Here is a 20,523-nt window from a genome sequence, read left to right on the forward strand (position 1 = left end):
ATGTTTCGCGTGTGTGTGTGTGGGCATGTGTCTATGGTAACGCACAGACAACTTAATAACAGTGTTTGTATGTTTTTTAAATCAGAACAGGAAATGCAAAAGTGGAAAATATTTAAACACGTTCCCATAATGCATTGTGGAGCTGTGCTAGGCCATGAGGGAAATGTGCACCTGAAGTAGGTCGCCTGATCGGAGAAACACACACGCTGTGGTGATGTTCTGCCTTATCTGTACGAAACTTGAAACTTTTAGAGATTTCGCTTTTTCATTTAAAGAGATAGTTCACCCAAAAATGAAAATTCTGAAGTATCATTTTTCAAAAACCATATGACTTTATTTCTTCAGTGGAACATGAGGGGATTTACAAAAAGTTTTTAGATTAAGTTTAGATTAATATTTAGTGAATTTATGTGCTGTCGTCATTTTTTATTATTATAATATTTTTTTAATATTTCTATTTAGATTTATTTTTATTTCAGGTTTAGTTTGTTATTTTAGTACTTCAACTAATATTTATCTAATGTTGTTTATATTTTGTTTATTTCAGCTTTATTTCAATTAACAAAACCTTTTAGAATAGTTTTAGTTAGTTAGAACAACAGATACAATGAAAGGGAATGGGGACTGGGTCTGTCTGGCTCCAAAAATAACATAAAAGCACCATAGAAGTTTTACAAAAGTACAGTGTATGACTCAAATTTAAATATAATATGATACGATAACCTTTATAGGAGGAACATACAGAAATCTAAGACTCTATCTTGCTGGAAATCTATTTTATGATCAAATATGTATCAAGGCATGTCAAGGAACATTTATTATTTTGTTGTTGTTTTTTTAATTAACATTGCTGTCAAACCTAGAATGGCACATTTGAGTTATATGTTCTACTTTTATATTGTGCTGTCATGCTGTTTTTTCCAATTTTTTTATTTATTTTATTTTTGGAGCTCGGCAGTGCCGGTCCCCATCAAAGAGTAATCTATAAAATGTCATCTTTTGTGTTGTTCTAAACAAAAGTCATGCAGGTAAAGGTTAAAATACAATAAGGTAAGTAAATAATTAATGAGGTGAAATTTTTTTTTTTTTTTTTTTTTTTTGAGAACTGTTCCTTTAAATGTGAGTTTCAAATACCGCAATACTGTGAAATAATCCCCCTACTGCTAAACTATTAATGCTCTTCTGTTTTTGATAACATTTAGTCCAAGGCTAGACTTGACATATTTGTTTGTGGGACTTTTTGTCAGGACATTTTAGACTCCCGACTTCCTTAAACATGTAAGCGTGTGTTGCAGAGGTTATTTACCTGTAGAAATGACCTTTATTTTGGCACCTCAAATGTGTGTGTGTGTGTGTTAAGAATTACAGATGAGACAAATTACCGTATTTGACATCTGAATGCCACATGCCGTCGCAAGGCCTCTAATAAAACCTGGACTGTGTGACTCCTGTAGATAATGTGTGTTTTACACCTAAATGCATGACTGTGTGTTGTTATGCTTCTCTGGAATGTGTGTGATTTGTCAGTCTTCGGAGATCTTTTTTTTATTGTCAATCTGAAATGGGACATTAATGTAAATTCTTGAGAGAAATAGCCTCATCTGATTTGCGAATGAATTGTTCGTTTGATTTGAATCGTTTCAATGAGTCATTTGATTCAGTTCTGAATGATTCACAAATCATTCCTTTAAGGCTGTGTTGAGGTCTATGGAAATAAATGTTTACTTCTTCCTTAAAAATAGTCTTGGTATTCAGCCACCAGAATGTCTCACAGGGCTCGATCTTTCCTCTGTGTGTGTGTGTGTGTGTGTGTTTGTGCAAATGCCATTTGCATAACAGATTTTGAAGCGCCGTTATCAGCGGTGTGTGGATGTATCAATTTGGTGTTTCCTTCTTCCTTCGCTGTTGCATAGCAACCCTTGAGGTTGCTAAATAAATATTTGTGTGCGGTGTGAGCGCTGCTCCTAATATATGCAAAGGTGAGAAAATGTGCATCACTGTTTCGAATCTAGGAAAGTATCTCGAACTCTACAATCAATGCTTCAAAAAGTGTTTGCTCATGCAAAAAATTAGTTAATATGAAAACTGTGAACTGAGATCAGCATGCAAATTTATAATCAGAGCTGTTGCACTCACAAAAAGTACCATGGCATCACCATGTTTAAAAAAAAAAAGTATATTCCATGGTAATAGCCTACTGCGGTATATACAGTCTCTTTTTGGGGGGGGGGGGGGGGATAAGTACGATTTTATTTTAAAGAAATGAATACTTTTATTAGCAAGGATGCCTTAAATTGATCAAAAGTGACAGTAAAGACATTTATATAATATTTCTATTTCAAATAAAGGCTGAACTTTCTATTCATCAAAGAATGCTGAAAAAAATGAAGGTTTCCACAAAAATATTAAACAGCATTGATAATAATCAGAAATGTTTCTAGAGCAGCAAATCAGCATATTAAAATAATTTCTGAAGGATCATGTGATTCAAGACTGGAGGAATGATGCTGAAAATTCAGCTTTGCCATTACAGGAATAAATTGAATTTTAAAATATATTGACATAGGAAACAGTTCTTTTAAATTGTAGTAATATTTCACAATATTGCTATTTTTATTGTATTTATAATCAAATAAATGCAGTCTTGGTGAGCAGAAGAGAACGTTTGAAAGATAGTGTATAATTCGGCAACATGGGGTATACCGAAGTACCATAGTTTTTACTAGATTTTTGGACATGTTTCATGTAAATACCATGTATATAAAAAGGTATATGTAATATATGTTATGCATTCGGTTCCATGATATATCGATGTACTGCAGTTTTTGTAAGGGTTTTCAGAGTTCAGTTTGTGTCATTGGCAATGATTGAGCTCGCCTGCTGCTAGCATTACTATAAACCTACTACAGTATCTTAGATTTGCTCAGGTTGATAACGCATTGTGATCTTTCTGACGACACACATGAATAGTATGTATGAATAGTAGCTTTGTGAGTGAGTTGAGAAACTGTGGGAAACTCTGATAAAGCTGTCAGTTCTTCTCATTGACTGTGAACACACCTTCTTATTCCCAGGCTGCTTTTGATTGGTTCATCATAATGTCAATCACTCTTGTCCTGTTGCTTAGCTGTCAGAATTAAAATAGACTTTAGCTGTGGGCAAAATTGTGTAAAGTATATTGTGCAACATTGACACATGACTGCATCATGTTGCACGTAAGTGACATCCAGTTTCCGTCTGGAAAATATATATATTTTTTGCAATTTTAAGTACATTTTTTTAATTTATTTTTTTAACTTTTGGCATTAAATACCGAGTCAAAAAAGATGCATAAAGTGCATTGCATTATGGGATACAGTATTCCATGCAGTTTGCCTTGTTGTTTACTGCACATTTATATATTCATGCACGGCTGTGCAATAACCGTTCCTCTTGGCTGTTCAATATGGAATTGCATGCATACTGAACATTTGCATACTGTGCACACCTTACGTAGTGTGTACTACAGAAATAGTAAGTAGTATGTTAGTTTTTGTAAGGGTTCAAATCAAGGTATGACATATGTGCACGTGCACATTTCCACTTTTGACTTTTGTTCTTTTTTTTTTTAAGAGAAAAACTTCTCGTTTCTCAGTTCCATGTTTGTCCTTGTCGTGGACTCAATGACTTCTTCTTTCAGAACTTGCCATTTCTTCCGTCTTGCCGTCGTCCAATCGTAAAGCGTTTCGTTACTTTGGAAACCGTGCCAGCCATGGCCATGGCAACCATGCTTGTTTTGGCAGTGCCAGTAAAAACAGCGCTAGTAACAATGTTAGTCATGTTTAACTGACACAAAATATGGTATTTAGATTACTGTTCACTCTGAAAAATATGGTAATATTGTTGCACCTTTTTATAAGTTTTGTCATTGTGGATTTCAATATTCAGAATGATTCTTAGTGGTTTATTCTCGATTTTGCAGCCAAGGTGGAGATTATGTATTTAGTTTGTGTCGTTTTGAAACTTGATTTGAGGAAGTGAGAGGCAGAAACAGGAAGTAGTTACAAGCACTCATTTCAATGCATTAGACACAAAGAACTAGAACACAAGTGGTTTATGGGCTTTCGGCCTTAATGTGATGTAGATTTACTGGCAAACTTTCTAAATGTGAGAGAAACTGTTCGTCGACCAAAAAAAATTTACCACGATAGCCATAGTTTCTGCCAGTGAAACTGTGGTAAGTGCTAACCATCGTTGTCATCAAAGAAAAAAGAAATGAAAATGACTTAAAGTTTCAATGCGAATGTCACGTAACGTTACATTTACCTCAGGAAAGCCATTTAATGACCAATTGACCATAGCATGTTAGTTAGCTAAACAAATTAGAGAGGAGTATTTTGCTAAATATATGCACCATATTACATATTTATTATATTTTTACTCACATCATTAAATAAAATTATAACATTATTATTATAAAAAACCCTGCATTATATTAATTTGAGTGGTTAATTTTAACCTTTGGTTATAATACCAGCTGACAGGACTTCCTGTTTGTTTACAGCATTAATTAGAGTATATATAGAGATATATAATAGAGTTTTTTTTTTCCTTGAGAAAAATTAACAAGTAGCCACTGTACTGTACCTAATATTTATCCAAATTAATCGATATTGAATCAAGATCGGAATCAAATCGCAAGCTTATGGATTGAAATCTGTGAAATTGGTGTCAAGCACTAATAAAAACAGTCATTGTACCATGTATACACTGTAAAATGTTGTTGTAACTAAACTTAATGAAATTCTGTTTAGTTACCAAATAGTCACAAATACACTTATTGTGATGCAAGGTTTCTTTTATACAACCAAACCCTTCCATAATACTCACTCCTAGCTAAACTCAAAAGTTGGCAGCCCTGTGCAGCTTAACTTTACACTAGTAAATGAGCTTTCTAGGTTGTTTTGGCAACAGTGTTTACCATGATAAATCTTTTTCAGTCCTGTACACACAGTCACAGCGGTGTGTGTGGGGTTAATAGGGTTGCCAGATGTTGGTTATTTGATGAGCGAGTGGATGGATGGAGGTTTATTGATTTGGCTCTGTGAATTCAGCACAGTGAAAGATCATTAAATTTCCCTTCACTAAAAGCAGCTGAACAATAGATTACCTCACCCTACATGCCTTTCTTCCTTCTGTCTGTCTTATCCCGCTTCCTCCTGTTTTCTCTTTTCATTTTTATGTCATTCTAAATAGTACTTCAGTAAAACTCTGAGGAAGTAAATAAATAAAAAGCCCAGACTCCTTTCTGAATAAAAGTTTGAATTTCTTAAAAAAAAAATACATTGATACATTGATCGGTAATGTAAGTGTGTGGATTAGATTTGCAAGTGAACTGATACAAAAAGTGTTGCAACAAATACAACAAACTGATGCAACAAGTTCTTCAGAAGTAACTTTTTTTAAAATAAATGTGTTTGTCGTAAACATCAGGCAGTTCTGCATATTGCTGGATTGTTGAAAGGAGTAAATTAATTTATTAATACCCATTTTGTTCAACTTACAATTTCGACACATATTCTGTTCAGCAGGATGCAAACAACGCCCTCTCTGGCCTGGGTGATTAGTGTTTTATTTTATTTTACAGTGACATCTTCCGTTCAGCATTAATAAGGATGCATTGCTGTTCTCTTAATGCATACTTGTTTTTAAATCTGATTACTAGCTATCTATACCCTGAGCGGAAGAGGAGTTTACTTCCCTCCTTCAGTATCTAAGTGCTTGTGATAATCTGAGTACCGTGTGTGTGTGTGTGTGTGTGTAGATGCTTGTGCGCGTCTAATTTTAGTTTTTCACTCTCACCTCTTCAGGTCTGTGAGCTGAATCCTTGGATTACCATCCAACCTTTAATCTTAATGCATTCCTGCCTAAACTTCAGTCCACGCCACGGTCATTGCTATCAAATGAATGTTTGTGTGTTTCAGGTTGTGTATGTGTGTGTGTGTGTGTGTGTTTCAGGTTGGAAAGCTGAGAAAAAGCTGAGAAGCCTTCTCTTCTCACATCACACTGAACAGACAGCAAGGAGTGTGTGTGAAATGAATATGAATGATCAATAACAATTTGTTAACTCATGCCAGAGTGCAATCTGAGCCGCAAGATCAGTGTGTATCAATTTAGACTCTCTAATTGACTTTAGGGTCAATTATGATGTCATTTTATTCACTTTTTCTCAGCACACGTTCATGGTCTTATTGTGTGCGATCCGTTGCTTATTGTGTGTTCAAAGAAACAAACCATTGTATAAGGGTCATTGTAGTTTTTTTTTTTTCCCCTCAGAGTTATATATGTTTGTTATACACACAAATACTACATATATGTAGTTTTATTGTTAGCATTGTAAGTTAATGCACTAATTGGTACCATTTTACAATATTTATTTGGGGTTCAATTTCGCATTGTGACATTTTCCCTTTCTAATGCAAATGGGTTGTAAAGGTTTCAAGTTTTATAATACATCAAGTATTCAAAAAAAATGTTAATTTAGTGTATTCTAATTTAAAAAAAATTTTTTTTATATTTCAATTTCAGATAAGGAAAATGCTTTCATTTAGTTTTCATTTTCATTTTCTTTAACAATAATATCACTGGTTTGTTATCATAATCTTTCGTGACTAACTTGCTCAGTTTAAAAAGTTTAAAAGTGCCCGACCGTGTATTTGGCACATGGAGCTGTGTGTGTGTGTGTCTGGGTGAGTGTGTATCAGATTTCCGCTGGCACACATACCTCACATAACCAGTATAGTTTTCCCTCTCACTATTAAACACTCTCTCACACACACACATTCAGGCTTGCTGTGTTGTCCCTGTTAAAGAAACACACATAAATGTGCACTATTCTCGAACAGCTGTTTGTGTGTTTGTAATTCCTGACGGCTGGGCAACCTCCTATAAAGATGTATTTTCAGAGGGAACCCAGAAGACAACAGGACAGAGACCAGCTCGTTGCACGCTGTCAGAGCAAATCATGAAGTCTAGACGATTCTAGTCTTGCCAAGCCAGACTTTTAAGTGTCAAAGTAAAGTCTGGGCCAATTTGATGCTTATTCTGGCCAAGAACTGCCTGCTAGACACAGGAAGACACTGTCTGTACATTTTATCAACATGTTAAATGACCAACCACTGGATTTTTTGTGTGTTTATGTACATTTACCGGTCAAAAGTTTGGAATAATGATGATTTTTTTAAATTTTTTTTGGTCTCTTATGCTCACCAAGGCTGCATTTATTTGATCAAAAATACATTAAAATCTGTAATATTGTGAAATATTATTACATTTTCAAATGACTGTTTTCTATTGTAATACATTTTAAAATGTAATTTATTCCTGTGATGAAAGCTGAATTTTCAGCATCATTACTCCAGTCTTCAGTGTCACACGATCCTTCAGAAATCATTCTAATATGATGATTGATGCTCAAGAAACATTTCTGATTATCATAAATGTTGAAAATAGTTGTACTGAGCAATAATTTTGTGCAAACCGTGATACACTACCATTCAAAAGTTTGGGGTAAGAAAAAAACAACAACATCAACAGAAGAAATGAATTGGCTACTTATTCAGTAAAGATGCATTAAATTGATCAAAGATGACTGTAAAGACATTTATAATGTTACAAAAGACTTATATTTTAAAAAAGTGCTGTTAATTGAACTTTCTATTCATCAAAGTATTGTGAAAACAAAAATTTCCACAAAAAATGTGTCAAAAAACAAAACAGAAGAACCATTATTAATAATTATATACACCAATAATATTTGAGCACCAAATGAAGGATCTGAAGGGCCAATATTTCACAATTTTACAGTTTTTACGGTATTTAACAGTCTTGGTAAGCATGAGAGACTTCTATAAAAAAACAACGTAATTATTCCAAACTTTTGACCGGTGGTGTAAAAAATCAGGCCATGACCCACCACATCTCCTTAGTTTCATTTCTGAGTTTCACTACCTGTGAAAATCTCAGTTTTAAGATCCTCAGAGATGAAGTCAGAACTCGTCTTATGTAATGTAATAAAACAGGATCATTTGACCGGAGAACAAAATGGATGAAAGCTGTAAATGCGACAGTACCTGAACAATAAGTGATGTGTGTTTGAGTTGCATAAATCAGCCTAAGGATTGTGTGCATGTGTGTGGATGAAAGCGTATTGTTGATGCAACTTCTCAGTGTTTGTGTGTTTCTTCGAGCCGAGTTCTAGCTGGTAATCGGCTTAATAACAAAAACGGCATCAAGCAAAGTTCACTGCGTCACTTAATATCCCAGTGCATGATGGGTAATCACGCACATTCCACAGTGGATCAGAGCTGAAACTCATTTCTTTCACTTCTTGTCAACTTGTTTTACGATTTGTTTATCCGTCTGTCATAGAGAAGTGTAATTATTAATCTCCTATTTCTTAGTTTCTCGTAAAATTGTCTCATTCTTTGCTTTTTGGCTGCATTTGCGCATTTGGCTCATGATGATGCATGAAGAGCTGTATGATTTCTTGAACAAACGGCAGTCGATGGGTTCGCTCCGCTGGTTCCTGGAGGAACCGGACCCCCCGACCCCTCTTCCTCTCACCCCGTTGCAGGAGTACCTGCAGAGGCTCCTGGAGATAAAGATGATCAGCAATGTGAGTAGTTATAGCGACTGCATCCCTCAATGACAAGGCCTTATGCAGATTTACTATAGTATCAAACGGCTCTTTGGAATACTTGATTCTGATTGGTCAGACGTGGCATTCTGCATTGAAATATTTTTGTAAATTGGCCGCAATGCTGTATAATTAACCATTGTCTCAGACTGACTCATGCCTCTGCACCATTTTGAAAGCAATATTTCATGTTTGTTTATTTGGTAAGCAGCCGTGTAAAAATGTCCAGTCGGCTTGAAATAATCTTAAGAATGAAGTTCTACATATTGTTTTCTTCTTATTTTTAACATTAAGAAAATGTTTTGTATTCCCAGAAAAATAATTTTGTATTCCCTTAAATTCCTGAGATTGTATTTGATTTTAAAGACCTTAAAAACCCATTAAAAACCTCTTAAAACCATTCTAAATATCTATTCTTAATGTTAGGATATCATACACTTCTGTTTAATGAATTTATGTTAATGAAGTATTATAATATACATTTTTTTAACAGGAGTACTTACTAAAACCATTTAAAGACAATAGAGTTTATAATTTTACAGTTTTGGCTGGAAACAAATGATATTAGCTAATGGAAAGATTTCACTGGCTTGTGAATGTTTCTTTTGCAGTGAAATTGCCACGATTTTCCACAAAGACTTTAATAGACAACAACTAATTGAATATTATTCAGTGAATTTGATTCATCGGAGTAAATGGATTGTGTACTTAGTGAATTTCATCATAGCTCTCTCAGGCTAGTTATCAGGGAGGTTAGTCCTGTGTCAGCTTGGACACTTGAGTTTCCAGCACACATCAGCAGAGCTTGAAAGTGAGTTTGTGTGGCTGAGATCACACAGGATGAACATGAGTGTGTGTGTGTGTGTGTTGATGTGTCATTCTTCCAGTCAAAATGACTCGAATTCCAGCTTTCACTTGTGGGTGGGACTTTCAATGTGACTGACAGATGGGACTCACACCCAAAACCTCTTCATTTTCTTTTTTTGAAAACTGAAGCTGCCATGAAGTGTAAAAATGCTAATTACCTTCATGCTTTTCTCTCTCTATCTCTCTCAAATACAGTTAGAGGAACCCTTGCAACTAGGGTGACCCCCATCAAACAAACCAAATGTGGGACAATTAAGTTTGTGTGGGACAATGTGGGACGTTACCAAAACATAACCTGAAACTGTTATATTTTTATTAATCTAACTTAATAAAAACATTTGTATTTAGCCTTTCAGCTGATAAAAGTTCTTTTGTTCTTTAGTCCCTTCCAGAAAACACCATTACATCACATAACATGTCTGTATTTTACATGTCATTTAAATTCAACATCACTGAGCCCAAAGGCAGCAGGCATCATGCAGATAACTATTTTTGAAACAGTTCTGACAAAGTCCAACTAAAATCCAACAAAATAAACAATGAACAAATAAAATATAAAACAACATGAAATTAGATCATTGACAGTCTTATATATTAAGAATATATTAAACCAAAAACTCATATTTTTTTAGAAAGGATGTGAATTAAAACAACCACAGCAAGCAACAAGTTGATAAATTCTGTTCAATTAAAATTTTTATTGACCAAATTATCCATTTGTTTTCTGACAGGGAATACATGGAATGAATCACTGGTCCACATTTTGATTGACAGCCGTCTCAACCTACTAGTGACCGTGTTTACTCCTTTCTTTTCAACCATTGGATAGGATTTAAAAAACGGCTGTTGTATTTGTACTTCTGACGAAGTGCAGGTGAAAAAAAACTACGCAGCAAAAATAATAAATAAAATGCTTTCTTAAAAAGGCAAAAGAACGCATGCACGTTTTCTTAATATGATAATTAAAAACCAATAGCCTGATGAAAATGCGGGACATTTTCTCAATATGCGACGTGCGGGACAAGGGGTGAAAATGCTGTGCGGTACAGCGCAAAGCGGGACGGGTGGTCACCCTACTTGCAACCACCCAGAACAGCATGGAAACAGTCTAAAACACTCTAGACACCACATAGTAACATACTAAAAACAACGTCCACCCAGATTACTCCAGCAACCACATAGCAACGCCCTGTCAACCACCCAGATCACCACAGCAACTGCATAGCAACGCACTAACAACTCAGATCAACCCAGCAACCACATAGCAATTCCCTATCAACCACCCAGATTACTCCAGCAACCACATAGTAACACACTAACTACCATTTAGATCACCCCAGCAACAACATAGTAACGCACTAACAACCACTCAGATCACCCCAGCAACCACATAGTAATGCACTAACAACCATTTAGATCACCACAGCAACAACATAGTAACACACTAACAACCACTCAGATCACCCCAGCAACCACATAGCAACGCACTAATAACCACATAGTAACGCACTAACAACCATTTAGATCACCCCAGCAACCACATAGTAACGCACTGACAACCAATCAGATCACCCCAGCAACCACATAGCAACGCACTAACAACCACATAGTAACGCACTAACACATAGTAACGCACTAACAACCACTCAGATCACTCCAGCAACTGTAAAGAAATGCACTCAGAATGCCCTAGCAACCTTACAAAACTACATGGCAACCACTTTGCAATGTGCTAATGTACACACATACACAAACCAGTAACTTCAGAAGTCTAAAAGCCCACAGTTTTTGGTTGTGTTGAGCGTTTGTGTATGTTTATGAACATCTGAGACCTTCTCTCAGAAGCGGAAAGGGATTTTCGTGTTAGCAGTGAGATTTATGATGCTAGCAATGTTTATGCAGCGGTTGTGGTGATGTTCTCTTGGGCGTTTTAAATCAGAGCAGTGTACTTGTTATGATGCACTACTGTGTGTACTAGTGAAGACGTTTAAGTTCATGTTGGACGTTTTCATGTCACAAAGACAAATGTTGGTGATAGGACCATCCAAGTGTGTGTGTGTGTGTGTGTGACCCGTCTGTGTATCATGACTAAGAGGTTACAGTAGCTCTGTTCTGCCTGTTTCTGCAGCACAAAGACCCTGTGTGAAAGACCAATGAATTGGCATTTGCACAAACACACACACACACACACAGAAAAGCACACAAACAGCTCGACGTCTCACACAAATATTTCTCCCTGAATGCAAACCGCCTACGAGCTCCAGCCACAATGAACAGAGGCTATTGAACAAAGAGAGAGATGATTCTGTTTTCCACAATGAGCATAACCTCAAAACATCTCATGATGATGATTTAAAAACCCCTCCACACACACTAAGTGCACATAATGCATAATAGACATGTTTACATGCGAATCAATCGGAATGAATCCAATCTGATTTCAGATTCTGAAAGTTCTGTTTATACGAACACTAAACATTTAAATCCAAAATAGATATATATTTGTTGACATGCAGTATATATATACACCGAGCAAAGGTCGGGTGATAATTATACAGTGAGAATAATTGTAGTTTTTGCCTTGATAACATTTCTAAAAAGATTATGCCTGTTATGAAATATTGAGTAATTAAATTTTTTTATTTACATTTTTTTTCTCCTCCACTGACAAGTTAGTAAGAAAAAAGACTGAAATGTGCGGTTGTTCTTAAGACATAAATCGCGTGTTTTCCAATTGTTTGGACTAGGGATGCTAATGATTAATCGACAATCAATTATGTAAGGGATAATGTACATCCAGCCGGTTGTTATTGCAGAATAAACCCCAACAGGGTGATCAGGATCCTGCATCACCCTAAAGGGGTTTATTCTGCGATAACAACTGGCTGGATGTACAGTATCACGCTTATTACACAGCTACTTGCCACGTAAGTAAATAATTAGACATGAAATATTGACTTGAGTTGAAATATTTGATTAGGTCTTTGAATGCAAAGCTTCTGCGGAGAGAGCAGTTGCTAGCTTGGCAAGTTCAAAATAGACGGACATTTAAGGGATACGGTTTTCATAGGGTTTACGGGATTCAGTCATACCACTTATTACAACAGCAGTTCGCCACATAAATAATTGAGGATAAGAGATATTGATTTGAGATGAAACGGTTTTAAAATCTTACCTGTTTGTTATCTTATAATCCATTACAGTATACAAAACAATCGTTGCAAAATGGCAGCATCTGCATTTGTATGAAACAATAGAGCGAGACTACGACACCCGGTTGGCATAAATAATTGTACACAAAATATTAATTTGAGTTTTAATACTATTAACTCACCAAATGCAAAACTTCCACAAAGAAAAATAGTACAGCGCTGACTTCAGTTACACGGATGAGCCTGTGTTATCAGTTTTTACCGGCTGTTATCGGGAAGTAATGCTATTGGACATTTTCTACTTCTGAAGTCGTGAATACGACCTCTTCGCATTAAAATTTTGACTTGAGAGGGCGTTCATGTCCAAATCAAACCAATCCAAGTGCTTTCCAGCTGTAAAACAGTGTCTGATTGGTCTCTACACACCGTCTCCACCCACTATACCCACCCAAGATCCAGTTTCCATTGGTTGAACTTTCAAATGACGCTGGAAATCCTATAGCTTTAGCCAAGAAGCATGTCATGTCATCTACGCATTGACTTATGTTGTGTTTGGGCTTGTTCGAGACCACCTGCTCTAAATTAACATAAGCTATCTACTACGTTTTACTAATGTTGGGCGAAGCTACAAACCACAGATCATGTTTTCATGTAAAGCACTTGTTAAATGATGGTCATATTCCCAATATTCACTGTAAAGCCAAGCTTCTTAACTTTAAAATGACACCTATTTTCTGCTGGTTAAGCAAGTGGCTGTTAAAGGAGAACTCCGGTCAATTTTAACATTGAGCTCATTTTTTTTGTAAATTTGGAGTGCTGTCAGTACAGAGAACAATGACAAAAATCGGTGTTGCCTACACCGTGTTATCCTCTTTTTAAAATCTGCACCCTGTTGACTTCAATGGGGCAAGTTTTAAACCTGCTTTTAGCCTCTTAACATCCTTGATGTGTCATTACAAGTGCACAGCCAATGTGAGTGATTCTTTCAGAGTGAACACGGGTGAATCTGACTGCAGTAGATGTGAAAGATATGAATAAAAAAGTTAATTCAGCCAGCGCACATACCTGTATTTATTTCCTGTTTTTGGTCGAAGTCCACAGTAGTCGATTGTCGAGTTCACGCGCGTGATCATAGGTAACTAACTAACTGTGCGAACTCGACAATCGACTACTGTGGACTTCGACCGAAAACAGGAAATAAATACAGGTATGTGCGCTGGCTGAATTATTATCATTTTTATTCATATCTTGCACATCTACTGCAGTCAGATTCACCGTGTTCACTCTAAAGGAATCACTCACAATGGCTGTGCACTTGTAATGACACATCAAGGATGTTAAGAGGCTAAAAGCAGGTTTAAAACTTGCCCCATTGAAGTCAACAGGGTGCAAATTTTAAAAAGAGGATAACACGGTGTAGGCAACACCGATTTTTGTCGTTGTTCTCTGTATTGACAGCACTCCAAATTTACAAAAAAATGTTAAAATTGACCGGAGTTCTCCTTTAAGTAACATGATAACTTAGTAGCGCCCCTGCTTCGGATTTAAGAGATTAACGATTAATTGATTGTTAATTTAAACAATGATCGATTATGGGAATTTTTGTATATTGACATCCCAGGTTCAGACTCCTGTTGACCACACCTGTCAATCTTATTGAAACTTTATTTGGAGCAAGCTCAGTCGGAAAGATTGAGGTGTTTACATGAAGGCTTTTCAATCCAATTGAGCCATCAAATGGATTATTTGTTTGCATGTAAACATAGCTAATGTGACTAACTGGACTAACTTCTCAACAGGCCATGGCATTCGACGTATCATTCATGTCTGTTGAGCAAAAGGCACTAAAAAGATCATCACACTGACCTCATGTGTTAAAGAGCCCACTACTGACACAACGCTGTACATCTGCACCTTCTCAAAGCCACTTCCTCTGTCAGCTGCTTTTAGGTCAGCGGGATTCTGCCGAGTGTTATTTTAATGTTCCTCAGAGGCAGAAAACTAAAATAGAACAAATTACTAAGTGCTAATTTAACGTGAAAAATTCAGGTGAGATAGTGATGCTATAGGTGTCTGTAATGTCTGCAATGTTCTGACGTATGAAGGGTTGCATGGAAAAATGAAGTGTGAAACAGCCTTTACACATGACATTGTGTGCGCAAACTGTTCACTTTTTGTTCCCTAGCGGTTTTCACAGTAATTTGTATACCTGTGTGAATCAGACTCTGTATATGAGGGTTTTTTGGGGGAATTTGGGGGGAATTGATGAACAAAACAGAGCCCTTGATGTGTGTGTGTGTGTGTGTGTGTGTGTGTTTGGAGTTTTGGAAACTTTCGGTTTGTTGGTAATTAAATCAGAAGCTCACATCAGAGACTTCTAGATTATTTTGGCTGACTGATAGTTCAGTGATGAGAAAAGTTACTTTCTACTGCTCCAAGAGTCCGGCAGTGGAACTGCAGCTGTCACACACACATTTCCTGTTTCCCAATGAGCAGACTAAGGGTAATTTCCTTTTTTTTTCTTCTTTTTTAACTTGTATACCATTCACTATATATTTTATTTCATTTTTTTTCATTTTTATTTTATTTCATTTCATTTTATTTATTTTATTACTTCCTAGACGTGACTATCATATGTACTCCTCACTTTATATTTATTTTATTTTATATATATTTTTAACTTCCTAGAAGTGACAATTACAGGTACCCTTCACTATTTTATTTTCATTTGATTTTTTTAAGCTTCCTAGAAGTGACAAATATGGACCCTTCCATATATATTTTATTTTTTATCTTAACTTCCTAGAAGTGACCATCTTCTAATGAGCAGCCTTGTGTACAAGGGATTCCTTGCGGGATTCAGTTGCTGTGTTGCATTCAGTCTGACCCGAAGTGTAGCGTCCCCAGTGACCTTCAAGAATCTCATTTGGTATTTGTCTTGTGTTAACCAAATACACTTATGATCTGTCTGTAGCACTGACACATGTTTGTGTTTGGCATACACAGCCTCATTCCCTACACACACACACACACACACACACACACTTATATCTGTGTCAGTGGCATCTATTTGTGTATGTAAACATGTATGTCTACAGCTGATCAAATGAAGGCATAGATAGGATGTTGTTCATTACAACTTTTTATTAATAAATGAGCAAGAAAAACATTATGTAAATAAATATGATAAATGTAATGGGCTTGTGCATACGTTATATTTTGGAAGAAATACTGACCTGTGACCAGATCACCCTGTTCTTATTAACCATGTTCCACCACAGACTAAGCAGCAAACTGATCTGAGGTCAGTAGTTTGTGATTATACATTCAGCTCCATGTGTTCAGCTTTGCATTCTAGTTCAGTTTAAAATGACATTAATGTTCAGAAAGTCTCCATCAGTGATATATTCAGCTCTCTGTGATGTGTATAATGAGTGGTGTTCTTCATTAGCATCGTGGTTAATTGGACTGTCCCAAAGTAACAAAGCAGAAGCCTGATGAAGCTCGTCCTAAATTAAGGCCAGATTTCACAAGGATCGTGAGTGAATCATGTTGAGAGTTTGCTGAGTTCATAGCAGGAGGGTAAATTAAAAACACATTTACTTATGTTGAGAGAATAACACATGCAAAAATGTTCAGTTTCCACCAAGAATACCTTAGTTAGTGTGGTAATTGTCAATCTCTAACTCTCAGTATGAGCTCTAGTAATAGTGATGGTTGTCTGACTAGTGCTCGGCTCTTCTGAGTTTTTGGATTTAATGAGTTCATGAGAGACGAGTGAACTCTAGGATTTCTGTGTCCCATCAGAGCACGCAATGCCTATTTATAGTGAGAGAGGAGGCGTGTGTGCATGTGTTTCTGGATGATGAAATACACTCCACACTGCTATTCTCATGCTCGTGTTTTTGTGCAGCTGTGTGTGTTTAATTTCAGGCTGAATCTCAGCATTCTACCATGCACACGAGAATAATTATAATGAACCTTTTTATTTCTTCCATATATAGAGTATGACCTCACTTTTTGATTCAGAATCCACAATGACATCATCACATTGATTATAAGAGTGTGTGTGTGTGTGTTTAATAGTGCAGCTTCAAATGAAAAGTCATTTTTTGACTCACCTCACGTTTTTAAGTAAATTATGACAGCTAACCTTTCAGGTATGTTTATGCATGAAAGTGTGCTTGAGTTTCTTTGTATTGAATATCAGACGTCTTTTAAATTCTTTTCTTTCCCTCCCTCTTTCTTTCTCTCTCTGAGTCATTCTCTCCATATTTCCCTCCAGTTGCTCAGTCACCACCTGGCACGGCTTTGATTTTTACACGCGCGCAGCTCAGACGCCTACAGCCGAGTGTGTGTGTGTGTGTGTGTGTGTGCTAAACCTCTCCCTGATCCCTCGTTTCCATCCAGTAGACTCGTTACAGCGGATGCAGGTGCTCTGCGATCTGTTCTGTCTCTGTCCAGGGTCAGCTGGCGACCCTTCGTGACCCTCATTAATCCACACCATAACAGACGTATAACGGACATAATGACTGTATGTTCCTTCTCCAACTAATGGAGAACTTCACAATGCAAACATTGTGTAAATGTTGGGATCAAACGGGCCATATGAGGCTAATAGTGTTTGATAAATGTTCTCACAGTGCTTGGATATTTTTTTTTTGGTGCAACATTATTTGAATGTCCATTAGATTATTTTGAGCTGATAATGAAATTTGCAAATTGGGGCCAGTTCATGAAACGAGCAGAAAAAAATGTCTGTGTAAATTGTTGGTTAACTCTTTCCCTGCCAGCATTTTGATTTATTTATTTATATTTATATTATTTATATTTATAGTTTACACTGAAATTCTTTCTGCATGTTTTAATGAGCCACAATATTTTAAGTGCCATGTTAAAAGAACATACTTGTAAACATGGAATTTTTGCACAATATAACATAACATTAAAAGGTGTTAAAAAAACAGCACGTTTACAAAAAGTAAAATGTAGCACACAGAATGTTGCGAGAACTTGAAAATGTATCAAATACTTCTTTAAATAAGACGTACCATCCGAAATATATTGTTATTATTATATATTAGTGTTTTATAGATTTTTACGACATTAAAAGAACATCTTTGTAAATGTAGTTTTTTATTAAACTGTAGTTCTATACATTAAACAACACAATTTGCAATTGGACCATTACAAATCAACGTTCCAAGAATGTTAAAAAGTTTGATCCGTATGTTTGCGGTTTTAGGAACATTATGGTATGCTTATGTAACTAAGAAAGTTACATTGATGCATTAAAAAACTGAGATTTTTACAATTGCACAAGCCAAGTGGAATGTTTAGAAAACGTTTTAATGCTTAAAAAATGTTGACCTTAAATTCTGTGTAGCGCTCCACCAAACGTTGTGAATCGCCTGTTGTTGACCTATTCCTAATTTGTATGTCGCTTTAAATAGAAAGTTCTGCTAAATACCAGGATGTAAATATGAATGGAAAATTTGCCACCAGGAAGTGTGTTGCATCTCTCTGGTGCTCTTCGGTCATTGCTGATGTCTGGACTTGAATTAAGTAGCAGAACTACTGTAAATCTGGTGCCCAGACGCTCAGTGGATCAGCTCCAGATGTGCAATATAACTGCTTTATGCTGGTTTGAGGGGGTTAATCTGTGGATAAAGACAGAATCTGGATTATAATCCACCATTATCATACTGGAGCTTGCAGACGAACTCTGACTGGTTTGGACTGGAGAGTTGTGCAGGTGGACTGACCGACACTGGTTTGAACCGGACAGGCGGTTCTGGCTCAGTTCTGACTTTAGGATTTGATGGAAACTGGCTTGAGCGCAGTGGACATGCGGGGGCCACTCCGTCATTCAGACAAATGTGGACTAATATGTTGCCGACTCAGAGGGTAAATGAACCATGCTAATGCTTTTGTGCTGCATTACTACACCAAAGATCATACTATGTTGTGTTTTAAGAGGAAACATATTCATTTATTTACAATAAGGTCCTAGTTTACATTAGTTAATGCAATGAGCAATACATTTGTTAATCTTTGCTATAAAAATACAACTGTTCATTGTTAGTTCATGTCTATTAAATAATATTAACAGATACAACTCTTGATTTTAATAATGTATTAGTAAATGTTGAAACTAACATTAAGAAATGCTTTAGAAGTATTTTAAATTGTTTACTAATGTTAACAAATGGAGCCTTATTTTGAAGTGTATTTGCATAGTTTGTGGTTGTATTTATAGTATTTCTCAGTGAAATTACTTGGTTTGTTGTTTAATGGTAGTGTTTAAAAATTGATCAATCATTGTTTCAATCATTTTTTCAATTGAACATGTATAATTTGACTTTTTATTGTACTTTTTTCATGGATGACTCACTTTTGTTGTAGTCTCTTTGGATAGAAGTGTCTGCTAAATAAATAACTACACATGTAAACTGGATGATGCATTGAAAACCCAAACCTTCACGTTTAATATTAAACCAACTGAGCCAAAAATACATTCTTACTATTTTTAGATAACAATAACACAAATTATGAAGAAATTTTCCATGTGGGGACGTCCCCAAGCTAATGTGAAGTTTTGATGTTTTTTTTTTCTATTTCTTGAGATTTGCAAAACCTGCCCACATGAACAGCAACATAAAGCATCTTCACTTCTAGGTACATCTTCAAAGAAATAGTTTGTGGATGGACTAGTTTAGACAGCAGGGTCAGTAATCCTGTCTGTTAGGAACCATGGTCATTTCACTTAGGAAATAGAGCTTTTTCAAATCTTAAGTCAGGAAGTTTCATATAGCCCCAAATCTATAGACTTGCACTTGGAGTCCCTCATAGACGTCTTACTTTGCATTGCTTTAAATGGTAGACATCCAGACTTCCGTTTATTGCATAATACGCCGTCTCACTGATCAAAACCACAAGACTATCTGCGATCAAACAGCAGATTTTCATTTTGCTCTCTTTAAACCTTCAGCTGCTTTTGTAGTGTGCACTAAAGACTGGGTTGTGTAAGAGGAGGTGATCTGTGTTTAAATGAGGCTGGCTAATCGTATTAGGTCATTTGAATTACCCAGATGCTGAGCGGGGACTTTGGCACTGTGTGTGTTTCTTAGCTCTATTCTTCCATTGCTAGTTTTAATAGCCTTAAAGAAATAGCTCACCAGAAATGAAAATTCAGTCATTAGGGGCATTCGTTGTTATAGGAACTCGGTCCCCCGACAACTAAATATTCCCCAGGGCCATTTTCCTGGTTGCATTCGCACTGAATGAATGAATGATTCAATGACTCACTCACAAATACTTCTTGTTTCATTACTAGACGAATCAGAATTTTTTTATCTAATCCCTTAACTAATCAAATGATTAATTCAATTACATACATTTGAAGTCACTTTTTTTCAATGGAATTGATACAATAGTTATTTGAAGTGTCAAGTTACTTTCAAAAAGATTTGCTCTGTTTTGATCGCTACTGCAGACATCAACATTTATATCCAAGCTGTAAAGCTATTCTGTGATAGTTTGAATGTTTGTAACACAAAAATAATGATACTGTTAGTGAAGCTGTTTCGTACTTGCACATGATAACCGCTTTCTCTGGGTCAGCGGTAGCGTGAATGCAGATTTAAATGTTCAGGTGAGGTTTAATAGACAGCCGAATCATTGTCATTTCAGAATGAGATCACGTGGGTGTTTGAATTGAGATCGTGATATTTTAACGATTAATCGTGCAGATCCAATTTATAATGATCACAAAAATAAAAAATTGCCTTAAAATGATAAAAAATTTAAACATTTTGGTTTGTCCGT

General features: G+C 36.0%; 1 protein-coding gene across 11 annotated transcripts in view; it reads left to right on the forward strand.

The window, feature by feature from the left end:
• Positions 1–20,523, forward strand: part of fnbp1b (formin binding protein 1b) — a gene marked incomplete at its 3' end in the record, with an annotated part of 75,955 nt that overhangs the window by 9,990 nt on the left and 45,442 nt on the right. The gene's annotated exons all lie outside the window — the stretch shown is intronic.

The sequence above is a fragment of the Squalius cephalus genome (genome assembly GCF_949319135.1).
Source record: "Squalius cephalus genome assembly, chromosome: 17".
NCBI lineage: Eukaryota > Metazoa > Chordata > Actinopteri > Cypriniformes > Leuciscidae > Squalius > Squalius cephalus.